The 24,971-nt window shown below is 43.4% G+C and overlaps 1 protein-coding gene across 3 annotated transcripts in view; it reads right to left on the bottom strand.

Annotated features, from left to right (window-relative positions):
• Positions 1–24,971, bottom strand: part of LOC139622196 (protein eva-1 homolog A) — a 219,650-nt gene that overhangs the window by 9,778 nt on the left and 184,901 nt on the right. Inside the window, exon 1 of one of the 3 annotated variants that reach the window (XM_071479430.1) lies at positions 18,187–18,883. The exons of the other annotated variants lie outside the window; for them this stretch is intronic. The gene's annotated coding sequence lies outside the window, so the exon portion shown is untranslated. Of the gene's footprint in view, positions 1–18,186; positions 18,884–24,971 lie in introns of those variants that run through there. 3 annotated transcript variants of the gene reach the window in all.

Below are 24,971 nucleotides of genomic sequence, written 5' to 3'. Positions count from 1 at the left end.
ACAAACTAAATAAACACAGCTCCCATGTGTGGAGGCGGGCGAACAACACAGTGAAATGAAGAAATGGGTATTCGGCCTGGCAGCTCCCCCCCTGTCCTTCCTCATCAGCCTGACACACTAATCGTGGGTCTTAAACCCCCCCCCCCCCCCCCGCCCACCCCCCCACCCCACTGCCACGCTGCCTCCATCCCCATGCCACGCCCTGATTACAGCCTTTTGATTGGCCCTAATTGACTGCACATGTGGCCCAGGGGTCACAGCTGAGAGACGCCATGATGCGACACACGCTCTCACACATATACATTTTCACACAGCTACAGAACATATAATTGAGATGCCTTCAAAGGCGCACAGCTACACCAGAGGCATGTGCATACACAGAACACATATGGATGCATTACCTGGCCCTGCACACTTGTTTAACATCAGCATGTCCCACCATTCAAATATTTTATATATTTCATGTTTTTCTATGGGCTTTCTTTGTTGGCAGGAGTCGGTACAGTATTTAAATTGACTGCTATTTGTCTAAAAATAATTGTCAAAAAGCTAAAGCCTCTCGAAGCTAAAGGCCACAAACCACACTTAGCCAGCCAAGCAATAAAAACTGAACCAGCGAAAGAGAGAAAGAGGAGTGCGAGGGAGAGAAACCGAGCACATAAATCACACACTACAGTCTGCATTATAATGACACGGTCACATAAACACAAGGCAAATGAGTCCTCGCATTTCTTAATATAACTCCACCAACGTGGGACCTGCGCCAGCGCTGTACCTCTCACAGCCCCGGATCGCCGTGGGGCGCGAAGATATGAGGCGGGAAAAGAGTGCCCATAACAATGGCCTGTGTTTACACTGGCAGAGCCTGCCTTTGTTTTCACTGGGCTCTGCAGGCCAGAATGTGTGTGCATGCCTGTGTGTGTCTGTGTTTGTGGGCCATGTGCTGACCCATGCAGAATGCAGTTGTGACAAATCCCCGTAAGCCAGAGGGGATATAATGAAATATTAAACCACGCTAAATCTGAAATGAGATCAGACCTAGGCCAATAATTTGAACATACTTTAGCCTTTATGAGTGCACACAGGGGGCTGCGAAGGACTCATTATTTTGGGTATTGTTTTAGGGCACTCTTTAATGCCTGGCCTGCTTTATCTCTCTGAGAATTTGGCCCTTATAGAGACAGCTTAATCCACAGTATGACTTTTCTGCGATGCACACTCTTAATGTGGTGACCCTCTACTAAATTATACTCTACTCTGGGCGAAGTAAAATATGAGAATCATGTACAATTTGAGCCAGGTCAGGTTGTATGCTGCGCTGTATATTCATAAAACTGCAGGGAAAAGACGCAGAGAGAAAGTGTAAAATAAAGAAAGGAAGGAAAGGAAATGGAATTCATTTGCAGCTGCATGAAGATAAGGAGAGTTTTGCTCCAAATCAGATATCCACCATTTGAAAACTAGCATGAGTCTTGAAATAGTTATGTTATGGATAACACAGGTGCTTAGATGATAAAATGTGTAACACTTTGGGCTGTCATTTCCTGAAAGGGATGTATAGTAATTTGAGAAAAGAAAAATGTGCATTGAGACAATGTGCTGGTGTAAAAAAGTCGAAGCGTCTGGTTTCAATCAGCACACAGTGCCTGCTTTATCTACAACATTAAAGTGCTGTCTAAAGCCCAACGTTCGCTTGATACACAAACATAAAGGTACTGCCTCAATGTTCATGGACACACTTACACTCAAAAATGCTTTTTGTTCCCTTTTAAGCTCTTCCTCCTGCTTCCCACACACAGACACCACACAGACAGGCATGCAGACATCTGCGCACTCACATTCACAAGCCCATCCGCCCACCCACACACACACACAGGCACACATACACACATGCACACACGCACACATACACACACGCACACACGTGCACGCAACCATTTTTCACTTAGCTAATGGCATTCCTGCAGAATAACATGCAAGGTGAATAGGGCAGGAGCTGGAGGTGTTGAGATTGCATTCCTCCTCTCCTCTCCTCTCCCTCCCTTCTTCTTCACTCCAGCCCCCACCATAACACTCTAACAGTATCCAGCTGACAGCAGCTGATTGGGCATGAGTGTCTGTATGTGTGTGTGTGTGTGTGTGTGTGTGCGTGTGTGTTTGTGCACTTTCGACAGCCACCTTTCAATATACAGACGAGACTGTGTACGGTGTAGATGAGGATGGCGCAGTGTAAGGATGTGAATGTGTGTAGGTGAGTGGCTGAAATCATCCGAGCTGCAGTATTAGTGTCATGTTTATGTTTCCTCTGATGAATGTGCTCCGTCTACCTCACACCGTGAAAATTAATGGTCGCACACGTCTACACATGAGAGCTACATACATGCGTTTTTGAATGACCGAGAGCGTGTGTGTCAGAGGACATGATTAACACACTCACTCTTATCTTGTGTACACAAAGCGGACCAGGTTTAGGTCTGGTAATGTGAACTCTGTCAGGGGACTGGTGGTCTGAGCTGAGGGCTTTTCCTGGTTCTGCTCAATTTTTTTTATGTCAGTGTGGGCAATCCAACCTACTCCATTACTTTATTAGGTTTAGTTGTCAGTGTGTGTGTATATGTGTGTCTACTACAAGAGTTACAACATGCACTGGGACTGTGGTAACCTTCAAGGAGCCTTAAAGCAGCACATTGGTGGTTTTGAAAATTTTCGCCCATTAACTATGAACTGTGTTTAATTTACACTGTTGACAATTTCCCACAGCATGCCAGGAGTTTCAAGTTTAATTCCCACTTCAAGACAGCCATTGATTTACATTCATTCCACTAAATAAGGCCAAAGACAGATAGAAAGTTTTGGTTTCATGCAATTGTGAAACCGTAAAAAATGTGGCGCCTCGGGTTTCAGCTGCAGTGTGAGCATCTTGCAAGTGTTGGAACAAGCGGATACAGAATATATGGATGACACTGTCACAAACTGAAGGGATCAAAAATGAGAAAATGTGGAGTCAGCGAGTTGCCTTTGCTACGGACAAACAATGAATCTGAGCTGGGAACGTTACCAGTTGGCGACGTGCTCCCCTCCCGAACGACTGCCATCAAAGTGTCTTTCAGCAGGGTTTTTAATCCACCCGAAAACTCTTCTGGAGCTAATCTGGTGGAAAACTGGCTAAACTAGGACTTCCACTGCAGCGACTGCTTGTAACTTCATAAATAAGAAGCAGGCACAGCTCAGAGAACCTTTGCAGAGAGTTATGACAACCGAGACTCAAATCCTGGAGATCCAGGAAAAGTTCAGCTTTGTCTTTTGGCTCGGATGCTTGAATGGTTAATCAAATCAGCAGCCTCTCTTTATCCAGTCAGCGCAGACAAGTCTTTAGCTGGCAGGAGCTTCTTGTGCTGAAGAGGCTCGAACTCTGCAGTGCAGTATTTCTAAATTTAATACAGGTACACCGTGTGACATCCGTGGCAAACTAAGATGTAGTTTGATGGTGACACAGTCTAAAAGCATCCAGACCCAGGGAGAGCATTCCAGGATGGAGAGAGTGGAACGGCTCAACCCCCCATCCTGCCTCACTGAGCCCCCTGCCCTACATTCAGCTGCAAAGCATGGACTTTTTTTTTCTCCATTTAATTTAATGGATAACACACATCCCTCTGCTGTGAGACCAACACACACACACACAGACGCCAGAGCGTGGGCTCTGAACGTAATCACTCTCACCTCACCGCAGCCATCAGTTATTCTCCAAAACTCCCAGCTGTTTTGTCTGTTTAAACACTCCTCATACGCCACACATGTGCACGCACACACAGTTGGTGTCATTAACATGGAGGCAGAAACAGAAATAGATGCTCTGTTGACAGTGTGGGGTCATAACAATCAGTGAGAAAATCGCTCAGTTGCTGAGCTCCCCCTTAGACCCCCCACACACACATACACACATTAATGTCTTCAATACTGGTAATAATCCACAAACTATGCACAAAGAGGAGGCTCTGAGCATGAAAACCACCAATACAATAATAATTCTCTCTCATCAGTGAGTCAAAATTAAACCTAAAATCTAAAGTTGGCCTGTGATATCACTGATTCTGCTGGGTGGGGTTTTATTTGGAAGCATTTTCTCACAGCTTCCCAGATGCGAACTGTAATCTGGGCTCATATTTTTAAGAGAGAATTTATCAGTGTTTATTCAAGTCATAACAACACATTAAAAATACAAAAAAAAAACCCAAAGAAAAGCAATTTAACACAGGACATTTACAATACAATTGCTTCAAATAAGCAGTTTATTTATTTTTTCCCCATTTTTTTCTGCAAAAAATTCTGCTCACTAAAAAATGGGGAACAGCATTAATCAATCTGCTTGCTTAAAAAAAAATCAGGGTTTTATTGTGTAAAAGCCTTGATTTTAGATTCAGCATGCTGTAAATCTAGAGTAATTCGTACTGTAGGATCATTTTTCAAAGTCTAGTGTGACCTCCGACCCTGTTGCCTAACTTGGACGCTTCCCTCTAAAAGCTCTATTGTTTGCATTTCCACATCTTCATCAGCTGCATGTGGGAGAAGCGGGTCCACTGTTAAAGTCAGCACAGCCTCATCATTATCTGATGCTCTGCTGGGTCAACAAGGATGTGACCAACGCTGAATCATCAAACCATGCCGCCCGCCTAAACCCCCTCCGTCATATCAGAGTCATGAGGTAATGGGATGCAGAGTTCTGATTGGGTCAGAGAGCTGCTGAGCTCGTCAAAGTGACACTATCTTGTGAAAACAGTCAAGACAGAGATTGTCATTTGTTGTCACTGACATGGAACGGGGGGAGAGAGAGAGAGAGAGCGAGAGAGGAGATAGCAGCTGGACCTGTCTAGACACAATCACAACAGAAATAAAGGCAGCGACATTCAACAAGCATGTTCCAGCACATGTCAAGGCTGATCTAAACAATGGCGCTATCTTTAGCTGTAGGCAGCAACTGGTCGTTCATGGCAGTTAATAAAATCAACACATGGCCACATTAAAGTCTGCTGGGACCTGAGGAATGAACGGAGGTTTGGTGAAAGATGAACTATGATTAGCTCAAATTGGCCCAGTGTTTTCTTAGCAGTGCCTCTCAATATACAAATGGGTCTCTAGTTAACTTTGTTTGTGCGGCGTACAGCCATCTTTGTTATTGTGTGACAGTTACAGGGTTGAGATGAGTGTTGGCCGTCCACATACTTTCATCCTCTCTTTTGTGTGGTCACATCAAAAGGCTTGTGGTCTGACTTTCAGTCAGTAGTGACAGATCAGTGATGAAGCCCTGAAGCTACAATAAGATGAACAAGCGTCATTCTGATCTCTGGTAATGTGAAGTGCTACCTCGATTAAAATTCGATGATAGAAGGGCACTGTCCAGTAGGGCTGGTATCCTAAAGTATCCATACCAGTAGGTTAACCGAAACAGCTCTGAGTCCGTGCAAACTTTGCTAGTCTGCAGCTGTTTCAAATTAAAATCACCCCTTCTTTTTTAACAATTTATTACAGTGTTTAATAGAGTATAATTTCTAAAAATGCCTATTGTTGTTCGAGGCTGTGCTTCACTCCATTCAACTTTGACGGAGAAGCCTCAGAGGTTCATCAGGGTCAGCACCTAACTTGCTGAATAGGTCTCCTCCATGCTGCAAACTACATTAAAGAAAATAACTGAGAGGAGCAGGGTTAAAGATGGAACAGTCGTGACATTACAGCATGCTTCCCTGGGGTGTTTAATAGTCCCCGCACCTACTCGCATAATGTAATATTCATATATGTCAGTAAGGAGCTGTGTTGGTCAGCACAAATGGGTTCATTCAGTTCAATCTAACTTAAAGTTTAGTTCTTTTTAGGAAAATCTAAATGCAATGAGTAAACTGTAGGTACTACTGTGAGTAGAGGCAGTGTGTGGGGGTAGATACTGCTAGAGTATAACCTCAGAGTCACAGCCAGTGTTTAAGACCCCTTCCATAACACATTGGCTTTTCAGTAAACACTAGAAATGACCAGATTAGATTACAAGCCATTGTCCTTAATGGCAGAGGATACACTACAACAAAAGACAGGAGACACCATAACAAAACTCAGCAGTGTGTGTTTCAGCATCTGTGTGTCATTATGTGCTCTATGATTTGATCACACTCCATTGCTCCTCCTTTATCATTTTGGTTAAACACTCCCACCTGCCTCATATAGCGCTCATCTGTCATAGGTGCTTCTGCGCCCTGTCATTGTCAGGTAATTAGATGAGCCCTAAGTGAGAGTGAATCACAAGCAGTAGTGTTCAGACTAAGTAATACCTCTCTGTGTGAGCCCATGATAACTGCTGCATCACCACAGCGCTCAAACTGTGGGAGCTGGCGTGTTCACGATGCGAATAAAGAGAGGGAGGCATGTTTTTCTCCATGTGTTGACAGAGTGCTGGGCCATATTAGCGGTCGGACCTGGACAGAGATAATGACGGTGAGGTCTGGGTCAGCATGAGCCTGTCATCGCTCTTATCACCACAAGTATACACAGCGCGCACGCACATGCATATTATCGTCCACCTTTTGTTTAGTCTGCTGCCATAACACGGCAGCAGGTACCAGAAAAAGTTGCAGTTTGACACCTGGTCCTACGCTGGACCGAACCTGTCCCATCTGAGCAGACTTTTGACAATACTCTGCTATGGGCTATTATTAGAACCATCTCTGAAAATAGACTTTGGTAGGCGGGTGCTATCACAGGCTACACTGAGCAGCTGTTTGTGATCAAGACAGAAGAGGAAGGGAAGACAGATGAGAGAGGAAAAAAAAGGAGGAGAAGAACTTCTTTAGACATTTCCTTTCATTTCTCTCCTTAGAGCTTGGGTTTCTTGGCATATAGGAGTTTCTTACATACATATATTTACTCATATACATATACATACACACACACACACACACATTACAATTATGTAAACACAAATAGCAGTTAGACTCACAGGGTCCACAGCTGTCCCATGTGGACCCTGAGCTTTAGAGTTTCCATCCCCACTGCAGAGGCTCTCTGAGAGCAACTGGTTATCTGTTTGTCTTTCTGTCCTATCTGTATTTCCTGTTACATCCAGTCTGTGTCTTGTCTTCTTCTTCTTCTTCTTCCTCTACTGCTGTCAACTCAGTCACGGTCTTTAAACAGCTTGAGCCACAGCAGATGCAGATGCACGTCCTCAGGGTCAAGAGTGGAGGAGAGAAAGAGCGCGAGAGACCCGACAGAGTGAGGAGTGATAGACACAGAGGCTGCCAGAGACACTTTTACGACAGTCTTTAAAATAAACACCTGCTGCAGCGGCTGAAGTGTTCCTGCAGTCAGAGATCCTGCAGTCTGTAACCTTACGGTGGTGATTTGATAATGAAACCGAGCTCACTGAGTTACAGCTTTGCAAACTGTCTCTTGAGTCCCCAAGCCACAATTAGATATCCTGTACAAGCACAATGTGTCAGTGTGCACCTAGGGCTGTAGCAAAGGGGAGCAGCACATGAAACACAGTTTTCTCAAACACTGAAATAACACCTGTTAGTGCCCTCAAATAGGGCTCCCTCTCACAGTCCCCTTCACAAATTCAAGGATTGCTTGGTTTGCTCACTGTTCCACTGGACCACTGTGTGAACTTGTGTGAACCACTGAGGCCTTTGTATCCTCTTCACACTCCTACAATATGGGAAGAGGAGTATTTTAAAATCTATACTTTCAGTCCCTGGCAAGCGAGGCTTGCAAATGAACAAACTAGTATATCTTATTATTAATTATCATATCCATAGCCACGGGTTTTTGGACTTGTTGTTATTAACACCTCAATAAGTGAAGTTACTGTACAGCCATCCAAATAACATGTACACATACACATTGAAATATGGTTGTGTCCAATTTTCCTTAATGGGGAAAGAGGTTGTAAAGAGTTCACATTTACATTTACTCATTTGGCAGATGCTTTTCTCTAAAGCAACTCACAGGTGAGGGGCAACACTGACGCTTCAGTACAGTGGGAGAGCTTGGTGTAAGTACAAAGTACTAGTCTATATCTATTCAAGGAGATCGTGTAAAAAAAGTGCGGCGAAAGTGCATAGGAAGTGCAAGTTAGTTCACTAAACTGTTTCTCTATGGGAATCAACCCTTTGTCACAGCTGAGATGATCTGACTTCTCAGTCCTCAGCCCAGTCTGCAGTGTTTTCTTTCCAGCTGTGCTGTAAATCTTTCCGGTATCAAACCACTGTAGAAATCCTCGGACAGGAGGCCAACTGTGGCTTATAGTGTTAGAAAATGCAATTTGATCTGCAACGGTTGTGTCTTTTTTCACATCGCATTGCTGCAGGGGGTTTGGTGCGGATTTGACATAAAACAGACTCACACAAGCATACACTGACACATAGGTCAACTCTTGACACTTAAAATCACACACACATTACATAGAACACCTTTCCAGCACATATATTCAGGCCTGAGACAGACAAAGACAGGAAGTATGGGTGGGAGGGATGGAAAGAGAAGGAGAAGGGTGAAAATGATGGCTTCCCCTTGAGGGTGATGCCGAGAGATAAACTTACATCAAACAGGCCAAAATATTTGTATCACTTGTATCATTTGTATAATTATGTTGATCATAGATACAGTTGTTAGGCAACCAAGAGAGACTCCAGGAAGTTAATGATCCTGGGCAAGAAATAGTCCTGAAGTGCTGGTAAGTGGACTTTGTGTCCTCTGGACGAGCTTGTTTCCAGTCTTTATGCTAAGCTAAGCTAAACATCTCCTGGGTCCTAACCCTAACCCAAAGTGTCAAATCATTCCTTTAAATATCTACTGTGGAATAGATTAAAATTAATACTTATAGAAAACATTGCTTTACAGCATTTCCTGCATTTTTAAAGTCATACACACCGTGATATGGCCCCAGCTGGGTGAAGGATGTGAAAAAGATAAGAGGTGCCAGAATGAAGACTAAAGTGGTGCTAGGAGGTAGAGGACCACCCATGATTTAATCACTGCTGACCTTTATAGGGCAACTGTCATATGAACACTGGCGGGCATTTTATTAAGCAAATGAAAGAGCAGTGATCAAAACATAGAACATGTGGTCGTCTGCAACATTTCTCAAGGGGGTCTGTGGGTCTTTTAAAAGTCTTTGTACTTTTATCAAGCAAGAAATCACATGCTGTTATTGCAACCTTTGTTCTGACATGTCGACTGCTTTTCTGTGGCTTTTTTGTAAAACTATTGTTGACTGTTTTCTTCCATAACCAGCACATCTTAGAGAGCAGCTTCTCTACGCCAGCAGAGCTGCATTGGTCATTGGCTTTGGCTGGAAGACCTGAGCAATCTCCTCCTAAATGCATGTTATTTACAGAACAAAATGCTAACTTACTCATGATATGTCTGAAAAAGCTGGACAATCAACTGGAAATCAACTACTTTTCCTCTCTGCACGTCAGAGTTACTTCACTGTGTTTCCAAGTGGCCTTCTCTGAACTACAGTGAATCTGGCACTGAAGACAGTGAGTGTTTGCTTCCATCAGCAAGCTACCAAAATCTTGAATTGCATAAAAGTAGCATCCCAAAATCTGTCTGGCTTGGCCAAGGCACGAACCAGACCTACGGAGGCCTGGATCCGCTGTGGCCTCGCTAAACAAACACAACTTGGAGGTCTGGCTTCGCTTTAGCTGACGGACGTCATTATGCACGTCGATTAAAAACAAACACACTGGCAGAGAGAGATGTCCAGCTTTTCAGTGCGGGCCTAAGGGTGGAAAATCCCCATTGGCGCGAGGGGGAAAGAGAGTGAAGAACTGAGGGAGGTGAAGTACAGTGGCTACTTTTGGGTGATTGACAGGCCAGTCAGATTTTTCTCTTTTTGATGCGTTGTCTGCTGTCAAGTTACCACTTAAAACTGTTCCTGAATTGTCAGTAAAGCTGATTGGTCAACAGACTTTCATTTCTTTTCTTTTTAATTGTCACAAAAAGCAAGTGAAAGAGGAGAGTGGGGATTATCCAGACTCATCCAGCCAGCTCTACACTGTTATTAGTGGAGAAAAGCCAAGATCAAAACAGAGACTGCCCCCTCAAGCCTTCACAAGAATTAACAGTGGTCAGACTGACAAAATGGCCAATACGACCATGTTTATATCAGATCGACAACTGCAAACTTCAGGATTTCAAGTGTGTATTTCCTCCTAGGCACTGAGTGCACATTCTTTACTTTCCTTTCATTTACAAACTAAAAACGAACAGCGTTACTTCATTTCATTTCAAGTGTGAAAAATGGTAAAACAGTGTATCTGTACGACTTAAGGTAGACTGAGGCCAAAAAATAAAAAAAATGCATTACCACATCACATCAGCCACTGTGCACACTCATTATGAATCAATGATACACAAGTCAGTGGTTCCCACACACTCTGGGTAAAGCATGTCTTCCATAACACACTTGTATCACATGAGAGCACATGGGCCAATTTGTACCAACATAAATGACTTGGTGTGTTAGCATAGAAGCTACTCATAGACCCTAAAAGAGTACACACACACACACACACACATGTACAAACATACATGCACATGCACACCTCAGGAGTAGCAGAACCCAATCGGGTACTGGTGTCATGTTGCAGACAGGAAACAGATGGCCTGCTGGGAAAAGAAGCAGAAAAAAAAAAACGGCATGCCAAAGAAGGCCAGAGAGAATGTTTCCCTCCCTCCTTTTTCTCCCTCTCTTCATCCCTCCTTCCATCATCCCTTCATCCTCAGTTGGAAGGAAACGCAAGAGCGAGGCCGAGGTGGCGTTTGGAGGGTAGATCAGTGGGCTCTGGCTGGAGATCAGAGTGATGGAGTTCTCTTTTTAAATAACAGCCCAGCATGGCTCTACTGTACTGGGCTATGCTGGGACACAGAGCCTGCAGGCTGTTTAAGACAGACTGGAGGACACAGCCTAGTGGGGGAGAATATATTTTAAGCCTTCGGGGAATCATATTGCTATGAAGTACTGAGTTTAATATTGACACAACAAAGTGGTAAAGCTGCAGTATATGTGGGAGAGCATATGCGACCTAAGTCATAATAAACAAATTAAAAGAATAGTTCAACATTTTGGAGAATGCGCTTATTGGTTTTTTTGCAGATGATTGTGATTATTAAGATGATTTTGTTCGATGTTAATATGAAGCTACAGCCAGCAGCTACTTAGCTTAGCATAAAGAGTTGAAGAAGAGAGAAACAGCTTGTGTAAAACACAGAAAACTGTGTGTATACACAACTATGGTCAGTTCTGTAAAGTCAAAGTCAAACATGTAAATTGTCATTACATTCTCTTCTAAATAAATTTGGCTAACCTGGGGATTTATTAAAAATCATTAAGGTTGTCTGATTGCTTGTGTTTCTTGCCCAGATCTAGTGATTTACTTTCTCGATGCAATGTGATCATAGCAGATAGAAACATTGCCCGCTACCACTAAAATAAGGCCATAAACCAGAATCATCCTGTTCATCATCCTTCTTTTTATATTCCTCAGTAAAGAACAAATAGAGAAAAGATAGTGATGCTTGGAAACCATGAGAAACATTCAACAGATGAGCTGTGAAATTTACTTCCTCCAGAAACAACCTCCTGACCTTTGCCTGGTACACAGGACCAACCCATCAGCTGCTGATGCCTAGATAACCTCTGACCCTGAAAACAGCAATCAGAGATCAATATTGTCTTGAGTAAGGCCACCCTCCACAGAGGACGCGTTGATAAGTGGAATGACCCCGACTATTTGTGGTCGCTGTCCACCACATGCTGACATGGGCTCTGTGTGCTGTGTCTTCTGAATCTCTGATCTTTATCTTGGTGAAGCACCCATAGCAAAGACCGTGTCAGGTGATCTGAGGTCTAGACAGACTCGAAAAAGTTTCCTGTAAGGGTCTCTAAAAGATATGAGTTGCAGTCAGTTCATTAGGCTGCTGTCAAATTCCTCTGCTTGGTGTTTGAGCATATGATGCAACTAAAGTCAAAGTTGAGGATTTTAATCTAAGACCTGCTGATCAAATAAGCCCAATAATAATATGCACTAATACAATATAAATATCTAAACTTTCCCATATATGCCGTGTATTTTATTAGAGCAACTGCTGAAAGAAAATTGTTTTTAAAGACTGTTTTGAAGTTCAGTATGAACAGATGGTGTCTCTCCATTTTTAATAGAACCTTACATAGATATGTCAAATCTCATTACTCAGCTATAAGTAACCAGGGCTTTCATCTACAACAAGTATACTTCAAAGTCTACTTGAAGCCAATGTCCTGTATCAGTGAACCACCTTGAAACTCTGCTCTCTATTGCAGAATCAGTAGCTAATGGTTGTATAAAAATATTAGTCATAGGCAATAGGATAAAATTTAGTGCTAAAAGCTTGACATCACAGCAGATGCTCTGAAAACCTGCCTCACATCTGCAGCTAGCCATTTAATGCTTCATTCAACAAGCCTGGGCTGTAAAATCTGCAGACATCATTAAGCATGTCTGCTAATTTCTAAAACCTGAAATAAAGCAGCGATAAAACTACTAAGGCGACACAACCCGAAACACATGTTTGCTGTATGTTGAAACCTCGTTGAAGCGTGCGCCCACTTCAGATAGAAACCTCCTCTCAGTGTCTCCTCATTGAGATTTACACCCTGTAATCCTGCTGCAAAACATCTCAACCTTTAATGAAAGTCTCGGAGGATTGTTTAGGAGTGTTTGGGCTTTTTGAAAGTCTCCAGGCTTCTAATGAGGAGTCAACCGAGCCAAAACATAAAAACCTTGTTGAACTAAAGAGTCTCTCTGTCTTTGTCCCTCTCTCTGCGTCTCTCTCTCTTTCTCAATTCAGTTAGGATGGTGAAAAGCATGTTGTTGGCAACGTTGTTTTCCAAAGCATTCCAACCACAGTTCATACATTCAAGCAATATTTTGATGCTGAACTATTTAAAAATATATGTTATAAATGTTTCTGCCTCTCTAAGTCAACAGTTTGGCAGTCTTCTCTGCCCGAGCAGCACATGTTTCTGGGCTCACAGCGATCCTCGCCTCTCAGAACAAATTGAGTTTAATGGGGGTGAGGCAGGGTGAGCTGGGGTGGGGGTGGGGGCAAAGAGAGGGCTGTAAAAACACAGCACATACTACTCCATGCCAGTGCCCATGGAGAGAACGTCAGCATTGCTGCTTTTACCCCGTGACATTTCTTCTCACCCCCAAACCCAACGGTAACATGGGCTGACATCACAAAGGCAAAAACGCATCTTATCATGACTTTTGATGAAGGACAATGTTATTTTGTTGAGTTACTGTTTGTTCAGAAAAAATTCTACACAACCTTGTTTGTATTCATGTGTATGAAAACTGTTAGTTGCTACATGAGCATATCTGTCTACGGACCTTCAGTTTCCAGTATGAACTGCAGTGTCAAACAGCATCCTTTTATTACAAGGACACGCACGGTTTCTAGCAGATACCAGTTGACCCAGTTGACAGGGAAGTGTGCAAACATACACACCTTTGGCAAAACACTGACATGAACTCACACAGTTGGTATGCACCTCAACACTGCTCTTTTTCTGCTCTCCTCCTGGTGCAATGCTCTGGCTTATTTAACTGGACTAGGTTCGTCTAAGGCCAACACATGCAGGAAAACACACGCAAACGCACACACACACACAGACACACACACAAACATACACTGTCTCTCTCTCTCTCTCTCTCTCTCTCAGAGGTGCAGCGTCCTTCACCCTGACCAAGGTGCCTTGGAGAGAAATTTAATTTTGCTGGGTGAGCTTGGATTGCTAAAGGGCAATGAAAAAGGCAGAAACCCTGCTGAATAAAGCCATTCAAGGGCGTCTCTGGCATGCTGTCCACATGTCCACATCTTCCAGAGCTGAGCATGAGCTGGACACACACACACAGCTTCCCTGGTAGCACACTGCAGCTACCAATCCACTGTGTATGCGTGGTATCATTGCATTCATGTTCCCTCCATTGCAACAAACAAGAGTAACAAAGATACATCACATTAAAGATCCACTCAAGATACATGTTGGGACATATAAAATATAAAATACTGTTAAAAAAAATTCTGTATCATGTGTTTTTTTTCCCCACAAAACGGTTCAGCTACCTCATTAAAAAAGTATTCCTTCTTCATCATTCAAATATTCAAAATCTATGAAGATGCAAACATCATTCATTTTAAAAGTTTCACTACTCGCTACAAGATGTTTCCAACTTCAAAAGATCATTCATAGTGTTTGTGCACCGGAGGCTTCATGTGTCTACTTTTGTATGTTGCATATTTAATGATAACTACCTTCTAAACTAGTTGTGATGTCACAAAATCCTGCTCGTACATACACGTCTTACAATCTGATTTAAGGTGCACTGATAAAGTTTCCCCCTTCAGCAGATGAATGTGAAAACAGCCTTTCAGTTTCAGACTCTGCACAGTGGAGCTCAAACATGAAGTAACAATAAGTGCATCAGTTACAGTATGTATCTTCACACCAGCACAAAAATGACTATTCCTTTGTGTGTTTTGGATCTTCAGGTGTTAATTTCTGCTCCTTCCCCCATGCATGCGAACTGCAGCCATTTTTTTTTTTTCACCCTCCCTCACCTCGATGACCTTTAAATCTACCAGGATCCAGGCGACTTACCCCTACAGTCTCATTGGGAGATAAATAACTCCCCCCACGGCTATGAGTCTCCTCAAATCCCTCCATCTAGGACCAGTCCGGGCAATAACACAGACATTAGAGGAGCGATAAAACACTGCTCCGCCAGCAGAAGACAGTCTGTTAAAACTTCCATCCATTTCAAAGAGCTGGCCCAAGAGGAAAGGGAAAGCTCGGCTCTTGTGGATGAATTATAAAGAAAAGGGCTCCACCGTTTGGAAGCACAACTATGGTTTGTAGAGTCGGCTTGTTAACAGAGAATAGTGGTGTATAATAACCAAGACTGGGGGTGGCTGGCAGCTAGAGAATAGAGTCATGATATAAGGGTGGAGTCATTGCTGATGCCAGTTATGCTAGGGACATTAAGTTAGTGAAAGGAGGAGGCAAAGCCATATAGTGGTATGAGGATGTATAGGTGGGGGGGTATAGGGTGGGATATGGGGTGTAGGAGAACCCCAGCACCCCCTGCAAGCAGCTGCATGTTGGTGCTGAAGAATGCCAGTAAGTTTTTTTTTTTTTTTGGGAGGGAGGGGGTCACATCTGCTTTGGCTATCAGGACACCCCCTCACCCTCCCACTTCAAAATGACTTTTATTTTTTTTATTGAGAAGGAAAAAAGGAAAGAAGGAAGGAAGAAGGGAAGGAAGGAAGGGCAGTATAGGAGGGGAGGAAAAAGAGAAAACACCCTTCCAGAGGAGTTGAAGCCATTAAGAATGTATGCTGGGTTTCAAAAACAGAGAACAGAGCAGAAAAGGATAAAAATCAAATCAAGGGCAGAGAAAAAAAAACGGGGGGGGGGGGGGCAGGAAAGAGGGCTTTACTTCTCTGTGAGAGAACCAGGCCAAAGCTTAGTCCAGCGCCAGGTTCCATTCAGACTAGACAAAGTAAATAAAACCACTTGATGAAAAAGAGCGAAAGGAAGCGAATAGATGGCGGAAAGAGAGCTCGGAAAGAGAGTGGGGGGGGGGTCTTCATGTGACACGATGAAGATGAAGAGAGAGAACAAGGAGCTCTGCCTGCGTGTTTTTACAACTGAGCAGTCAGCCTTATCTGATGGCCGGACACAGATTTACACAGATTATCACAGCATTGTCAAACATGGAGTCACATCTCTTTGTGTGTGTGTGTGTGTGTGTGTGTGTGTGTGTGTGTGTGTGTGTGTGTGTGTGGTGAGCGGGAAAAGGGGGTGCAAAAGAAAAGCCCATTCATCTCACTCATTAATCATTTCTACTGCCATTTCAATCTCTCCATCCATCTCCTGAGGACACCCAGACCGCTAATATGGAATAATAAACAAAAGTGAGTTAACATCCAGCTAAGAAAATGTGCGCTGAAGCAGGCCGGGCTTATTCCTGTTCCTGTTCCTGTGCTGTCAGTCTCTGGCCTGCCTTCTCTTCTCGTAACCCAAACCACACACTAATTCATAAATTACAAACAAAGAGTCCCTTGTGGTTTGGGAGGGACCTCGCCGGCACTGCAAAACTGGCGCTACTGGGGAACAGCCAGGCGTCAATTAGAGGGAAACCTGGCTGACAGGGAGAGGTAGGTGTGGATGCGTGCACTCACAAACAGGCTCCCGCATTTACAGTCTCACCGACAGGGAGGCAGGAGCACAGACCTACTGTATACACATGCTCACAACAGACAGGAAAACACACACACACACACACACACACACACACACCATTTGGAAACCATCTAAACAATTTTGTCATTTTGGAGCCCAGGAACTGACTGCGCCATTGTCTGGTGTGAGCAGCTCACTGGGTTTCTCGGTCCTGTTTATGAGGGGTGACGTATGTTTTTGGTGTTCAGCGAATGCAGCGCTGGGAGTGCTGCGCTCAAGGCAGGCCTCTTTGATAAAACACATGTTAAATTGCAGGAAGGGTTGCTTCAATTACACATGTGGATTAAACACTCGACTTCTATGGAGTTCAGCATCCGATGAAACAAAGAACCCATCTACATTACAATGAAATGATGAGCCTGACTAACCTGGTTCAGCTCAGCTATCAGGTTCCTATATAGTAAAGTGATTAAAAAAAAAGCTAATTTATTGAATCACTGAATCACTCCTCTGAATCTTTTCCTAAATTTTCTCATTAATTTTCAATTTTGCAGTACAATTAATAGTCTGAATCCCATATAATTAAAATGAGAATAGCTTCAGCAGCCACTGACCACCAATCAGCCGAAGGTCTAGTCCAGACGTCCAGAATTTTTCACTAGAGATATACAGTAATTAATTCAAACATATCAAATGTAAACCAGCACAAGAAAGGAAATGTATTGCACAGATGTGTTAAAATAGTTGAAAGCAAGCAAAAAAACTAACAAAAAAAACTAAAAACATGCTGCTTTAAGCTTCTCAGATGTAAAGATTTACTGCTTCCCTACTGTTAACTGAATATCTTTTGCTTTACGAGAGTTGCTCTGAAAAAAATAAGATCACCTTGGACTCTAGGATACACCGGCTGTCATTTTTTCATTCTTTTTTGACCATATGATTAACAAATTAAACAAGAAAATAACTGTAAATTAATCAATAAAGAATACAAATAATCATTAGGCCTGCCGCAGCCCTATAAAAGTTTTAGAGGGTGTCAGTTTTGGAGTTGAAGTGACATATTCCCAGTGAGCTCAGTCATCCTGCTTGTGCTCACTCTGAGTCAGCACCAGTGTTTTGAGTGTGTGAACAACTTGTTGCCCCCATTGGTTTTACTGTATTATGCTCCCTGTGGTTAATCACAGTGGAGTCAAACTCTGCCAACATGGCTTGCTCTGATCAGTAGCTACTACCAGCAGCTCATTAGGAACAAACACTGACCACCTTTAAAAGCACAAACACACAGAGGGACACATGAAAAAAAATAAAGAGTATCACAGTCGCTATTAAAGGTACCGATGCTGACAGGGCGTTGTCAGGTATTGGTTTAGTCGTGCGTATCTCTCTGCATTGTTGTGTGTATCGTTGTGTGTATCTACGTGATCTCATCTGTCCACACGTGAGACCTAGAGTTCCCTGTCACAGTCTAATCCAGTCAGTCAACCTGGCAAATCTCCCTCTCAGCTCCTGAACACTTGTTTCCTCATGTTTCACCGGAATTTGAAGACACACACACACACACACACACACACACACACACACACACACACACACAGAAAGACAGACACGCACGAACGTCCAAATAATTAGCAGACACACTCACACCAGTTTTAACACTCATATGTTTTCACATCCTCAACAGCGAGAGCTAAAACAAGCAAGAACATTCCTGAGGGCAGCGCAAGGTGAGGGATTTAAACCTCACAACAAGCAAATGACGGATTAAATATGCAAATAAATAAACTCTTACACATCCAAAGTTTGAAGCTTTTAAGATAGAAAGCAAGAAGGATGGTCCGACTCCTCAAAAGTCTCACAACCTCAGCACAGAAACAGAACCAACCTCAGACAGAGGACAAGGTGACACTTACACACTCATCGTGGAATGGAAAATCCTCCAGGATCCGGGCAGTAACTTTCTCTCAGAGCGTGTGTGTTTGCGTGTGTGTGTGTGTATGTGCGGCTGTCTGTCTTGTCAAACACTCCCCCCTCCTCCTCTTCCTCCTCCTCCTCCTTCTCCTCCTCCTCTTCTCGGTCCCGCCGGGAGAGCTAGGACCAGCTTTGCCGTAAAAACAAGTGCTCACGTGAATTGTCCGCCGGGGTCTGGGTCCGACCAGAATGAGAGAGCACGGTCCAAAAAAGGAAAAGTAAGAGGGAGGGAGGGAGGGAGGTAAAAAAAAAAAAGGATAGTCCCTTTAAGAAGGTATGCTCCTTTATGGTGACTCCCCCTTTTTAAGCCAAATGAAGTATGAAGAGAGTTTCCTCTTCTTTTCTTCTTCTCATCCGGAGAGAATAACCAGTGGAGGCTTTTCTAAGGCTTCTCTTCTCTTTAGTTTCCCCTTCCTTCCTACTCTCAGGGAGAGAGAGAAAGTTAAACCCGGCTTTAGACAACTGGAATGTGACAGCATGAGAGAGAGCGAGAGAGGGTGAGGAGGTGAGGGAGGGAGCGAGAGTGTGTGTGTGTGAGAGAGAGAGAGAGAGAGAGAGAGAGAGAGAGAGAGAGAGAGAGAGAGAGAGAGAGAGAGAAGCGGGACATGTAGTGTCCACCTACACAGCCCACTGCTGTGTGAGTGAGCAGTCAAAGAGAGGGGTGGTGAGGGGAGGGAAGGAGCAGGCAGGAGAGGAGGAGGAGGGGGCTATGAGTGTGTGTGTGTGTGTGTGTGTGTGTGTGAGAGAGAGAGAGAGAGATGAAAAAAGTCAGTGTGCGGCTCCAGGAAATGACCGGAGAATTTCATTCAACTCAGATTGGAAAATCTGTGCATGTGGTGTGTAAGAGCCGCGATGTCGATGACACGTCTGAGCCGTATGAGAGAATATACATGAGACAATTTAAATTTCATGCAGTTTATCGCGTGATATTTATTCCCTTTAATGTCTCTGGCTGTGTTGGGCCATTCTGGTCACTGCAAATCAAAGAGCCAGACTGCTTTATGGCAATATTGGATTTTAAGAGTTCCTTCCGTCATTTATATGATATTGCTATATAATCTGACAAATTCTGTAATAAAAGATTTTATTCATATGGCCACAGCCTAGCTCACAGGTTTCATTCAGACATGTTTATGCAGCTGTTTCTTTTATACTTTTATGCACTTGATCTAACCTCAAAACTGAGGTTTGACTAGATCAAGTGCATTGTTGAGATTTGAGTTTTCATTCATTCTGCCTTTGTTCTCATTCAGGACTTTTATGGAAAGACATTCATAACTTGTAACATAGTCTCTGACTTTAGGATATGTTTGCAGAACATGGTCTTTGGTTTCTATATTTCTAAATAAAGTCTGAAAAAAGTGTGTCAGTTGTTCTGCAAAGCTACGGTTACCCATACCACCCTTCTCTATATAGATCTGCAGAGGCATTTAAATGTGTCTTCACAGAACTATAATTCCAGTTTAAGATGCCCTGGGAATTTCTCCCTGTGACTCCCCCAGCCCCTAACTGTCCCTCACACACACACACACACACACACACACACACACACTAATTCTCCCTTCTCCCTCTCTCTCCATCCGCGTCCACCGCAGGAGGGAAACTGAAACCAGCCACAGACTGGAAAGCATTAGTACCAAACCCCCGTCCCCCTGATTCAACACACTCTACATACAAACGAAAACAAGAATGATGGGTCACACAAAAAGCCCACGGAGTAGTTTTTTAGCATGAGCACAGAGTGTCACAAAAACAGTAGTGTCCACGGTTTACGAGTTTGTGAAGCCGACAAAGTTGGCAGCAAGTTCTGGTCCGGAGCTTTGCTTATTTTGCAGTTTCCAGCCCAACAAAGAAGCAGTCGCTCGTTTGGGAAAAACAGGCCAAGCAAAAACCACAGGGCAGGGGGAGATGTTTGTGTGTTTGCGTACACAATGTTTGTGCACTCAGCTTGTCCGTGTACTATATGATCTATTTGTGCTTGCTTTTATGTACGTGAGTATGTTTGTACACGTGTATACCTGCGTTTGCGTGCAAACATGCGACTGGGTCAGTATGACTGCTCACTTCAGTGCATGCTCCTATTATCCAACATTTCTAAAGCACACAAACAGCCCAAAGCCAAATGCAGAACATTCCTCCGCTCTGGAAAGCGCTTCCTATGTTGGGGGCTGGAGTGGATACAGGGACCTAAGTGGCTTTGAGAGGTGGCAGCAGAGCGACAGAGTGACCATCAGAGAGGCCGTCTGTCTCCCATCCCCACAGACACCGGTGTTCATGAGACCAAGGGCCTCAGTTACATGTCACACAGGCCAGGTGTAGGACTGAGTGATCAGTATAGAATCACCAAGACAAACAGGAGGGGAGATAGACAGTGATTACCCATAATGTCATGAGACTGTCTGCACAGTGTAGATAAAAGGGGGGTGGGCAGAGCAGGAAGTACATCTATCAAGTAAGCATTCTTGGAAATTAGAGTGTCCTGAAGGATTTAGACAGAAAACCAAATAATCAAGAATTTGTTAACACCACTGATAACACACTTAGCGAGAACTACAATAGATACACTGTAATCTACCTGTAGATCCTATACAATGCTAATATAACAGCGTGCACCAACACAAACACATCAGATTATCACTGTGTGGGTCGATCTTGTGTTTTGGTTTCGGCAGGTGATGATGCACATTTAGACATTAGCCTCAGAGCTTAATCACACTCAGTGTGTGCTAAGTTGGCCCTCGTCCTATCGTGCTTATCCAGGCACCTGGGTTATCAGTGCAGGCCTCTGATGTTCCTTCCCCATCATGTTTACTAACTGCAAATCTGTAGACCAAGGAATCAAAGCGTCTGGCTGGCGCACAGTCTAGTTTCTGTTGAGCTCCATTTCATTTAAGGGACTTTTTCAGGGGTTGGTACCATGACACTACTGAATGTCGGTGAATATAAAACACTGCACCACGGGCCCAGAGGAGAAGGGAGAGACTCACATTAGTCATGGATATTGTGGTGAGATACAAAGGTTTGTGTCTCATTTCTCAACAGGCAAAATGATTAAGAACCAAGGAGTTATAACATCTTTTGACTGGAATTCAGCAGTATCAGCCATTTAGTTTGGGAGTCCTGCATATTTATGGTTTCCTTCACTGGTCTTGTTTTTTACTTAAATAGTCTTTTTTTTCACTCAAAAATTGTGCCTCTAGAGTTTAAGTAATTCACTTTTCCTTTGAACACATTTTGTGGCATTTACCTGAAATAAGATTTTAACAGAGTTTACTCCGACCAATGCAACTTCTTGAATGGAAGTGGGAAGTTTCTGAAAGAACGTGATCGTTCAAAAGCATTTTGGAAATGCTGTCGGCATAAACAAATTACTCCCATCAAAATGTACATTTCCTTAGACAGTAAGGGACATGAGCCAGTCAACCTCCAGCTCTGACCTCTGGGCTATCGCTCTGTGCAGTCGGAAACAGTGGACAGACTGGAGACGGAAGGAAAACAAGGAAGAGGGATGAGATGAAACACAGAGGGTTACAGGTTGTGCGGCAAAAAAACGCGGCAGTAGAATAAACCAAAAGCTGGATTACACAGACAGAGAGGGTGAGCAGAACATGTGAGTGGAGGGAGGGGAAAAAAGAGAGAAAGAAAGGGTGAGGGAAAGTCTGAGAAGCTGTGAGAACTTAAAAGGGAATATAACACCTTGTTTTTTCAAATCCACTTTGTTCAAGATTGATTTTAATCTGATGAAAGTTCTCACAGAGCTTCCCCGAGGGCCAGTGATCACATCAGCTGGGTATTTAACTAGATCAGTAATGTATGAGCACACCACATATAGCTGAGCACGTATGTGTTTGAAGGAGGGAAAATTCCCGGAGTTAGGGTGTGATTGACCTTGTTTTTATTTCCTTGTGTACGGGTGTGTGTGTGTCTTTGTGTGTGTGTGTGTGTGTGTGTGTACCAAACAGCCAGCAGATACCCAGTGATGTAAGTCGATGAGACATGGTGCAGGGTGCAGACATCAGCTGACTGAACATGCTGGCAAAGCACAAATCCACAACCCCTAGCATCAGCAAATCACCACGGCGACAGTGTGTTCCCGCCAAAAAGCTCCCTTCATGTGTCTCGTCCTCTTCCAGAGACCACACCCTGAGTGGGTTCACCAACGTTCAGCCAGTTACTTCTTCACATCAGCCCGTTACGTTACCGAACCTCAGCAGGTCTCTTGTCCACATGATCCAAACTGTGCTGAGGGGACAAGAGAGCGTAGCAGAGGTGACGTTATACACACTCACTCACACGCCTTTTATGGGCATTGGCCGAACCAACTACAACCACAATTAATGCAGCACACCGACACACGCGGGTCAGCCGAGGTCACGTGCGGTGTGTTTTCTCGCAGCAGTGTTCCTGAGAGTGCCAGCTGGGGCTGTTATTCTGCAGAGTCAGGCTTGTGTTACGAGGCTGGGGAGCGTTCAGAGGGGCCATTTCATTCCTTTCTGCTTGGCTCTCCACTCGCTGAAGTCAGACACACCACGGATCACGTATGGGTCAAAGACTTTCTCAAAACACCTTCTGCCAGGTTCTTGGTTTGTTTTACCCTAATAAAATACCTAATTGGTGGGGTCGTGGGTATTTACTGTATAATGATGCAGTAAGAGCCAGAATACTCCGACATAACCACCAAAGTATTTTAAGGTGGAGTTAGGCCATTTTCTTTGGATTGACACTACTTGGTGCAACTGCAATCAACCTGGTGAAATAAACCACACCCAATCCGTCTTAAGATGAAAACATACTCACAAAAGCCATCAAGGTAGAACAGGTGACAACATCAAAGTACTACAAAGCCTTAAGCTTGCAAGCACCAAACGTGTCAAATGTGCAAACTACATTGAGATAATCAAAAATACTCCGACAATGATCGACTCAAACGAGCCACAACCAGCCACCATGATGTTTTCTGCTGGATTTTTTTTTTCTATTGTTTCCTGAAATCTCCTTCACACTAGTTGATAATGAAATCACAAGCTGAAAATCAGCCCTAGAAAATCCAATCAAGCAGAACTGAGAACCATGAAATTAAGGTCATGAAAGCTCAGCAATGAGTCCAGAATAATGAAGCTCATGAGTTCTCGGAGTTGGGAAAAAGCAAAGCACTTTGACCACAGTCAAGCTGTTCTGTTTTGAATGCAGAAAGATAATCTTCAGATAAACTTCAAAACTTTATGTTTTCTGAAAGTCCATGAAGAATATTATTCAATGCAACACACTTTAAAGCATTTGTTTGTGCTATGAATTTAAACACACTTTGTCCCTTTTGTGCATTTTTTTGAACTTATTATTTGTCACATTTTTTTAATCTCTATTCTTTTTTTTTTTTTGACAGTAAACTACTCAGAGTTTTGGTTGTGACCGTGACACGGATTGATCAAAGTAGAAGCTTCCAGGAAATAATAGCAAAAAAACATAAATCAGTGTAAGGTATGACCCATGCTCCTGGCCTTATACAGTCTGGAGGGGTTCAGAAAACGAGACCTGATTGAAGAGCTAACGGACTGTGGTTTAGTTAGAGATTACACGTTCAAACTCTCCTACTGACAAGAAAGAAACAATGTGAAACTACTCTACTGAAAACTGTCATATGTCACCAGCGTGTACAAGTCTGCAAATGTGCCAGATTAAAGAAACTGGAAAAAATGTTTGCCTCAGCAAATGCAGTGTACATGTGTGTGTTCTTGGATGTACGTCCTCCAGTCCTGCAGCCATAGGATGAGCTACAAGGGGGGATGATGGGGCCCCGCAGCAGCTACTGCCTGCCTGCCTGGCTGCCTGGACTGTAGCTCAACACAACTGAGCCAAGAATAACATCTTCCCCACAGTCTCCTCTGCTGACATGACATGAATGTGTGCAGGGGAGCTGCAGTGGTCACATGTGTACTTCAAGTATCTTTGTGCATGTATATATTCATGTGTATGCGTCCGTGTGTATGTCTGCATAACCAATTGGGACAATTCATACCCTGAGGCTTCTGAATTACATCTTTATCTTCCTATTTTCCCCTGTTACATCTAAATCAGCCCCAGCCCCCCCCCGAGCCATGTGTAGGCAGCCACAGTCTCCACTACTCGGACTGTGTCCATTAAAAACAACAGTAACACAGACCAGTGACCACACCTCTGTCAAAGCCTGCAGTTTAGTCTGTACAGTGGAGCCTTCACCAAAATGAACTAAACTGGTTCTGTCCCTACATCGCAGTTGACTTCCACTAAAGTAAAAGGAAAAAAAAGTAAATGTTGATAAAAATGGGCTCCTGGCATAAAATCTGTGACCATGTTTTCCTATTTAAAATTATATAGCCTAAAACATTTTTCATGTTAAACCCCTTTAATAGGCGACTTTCTGTTGTCTACATTTGTACTTGTGGAAATAAAAAAAAACATACTCCGAAACAAACAAGCCCAGAAATACTTAGTACAGCACATTATTGGTGGCTGTTTTCCTAAAAATGTTAGAGATGTGGATTTTTTTTCCTTTTCATTTTTCTCTTGTCAACTCTTCCAGACAGTCCTGTGAGTCCAATATTAAAAAATTCTGTATGTTGCACAACTGAGAGTTCTTAAAATGTATTTTAAATTGCAGCGTTCAACCTTTTCACAGATACCAAACACAGCAGACTGAAATTTTGGGCTAAAAGTCCTCAAAGTGCGACAGCTGGACAAACTGCATCTG

The sequence above is a fragment of the Trachinotus anak genome, unplaced genomic scaffold (genome assembly GCF_046630095.1).
Source record: "Trachinotus anak isolate AG129_WGS33_773 ecotype Australia unplaced genomic scaffold, CSIRO_AGI_Tana_v1 ptg000005l, whole genome shotgun sequence".
Classification (NCBI taxonomy): Eukaryota; Metazoa; Chordata; class Actinopteri; order Carangiformes; family Carangidae; genus Trachinotus; species Trachinotus anak.
Note: the sequence above shows the minus strand (reverse complement) of the source record. Positions and strands in the feature narration are given on the sequence as shown.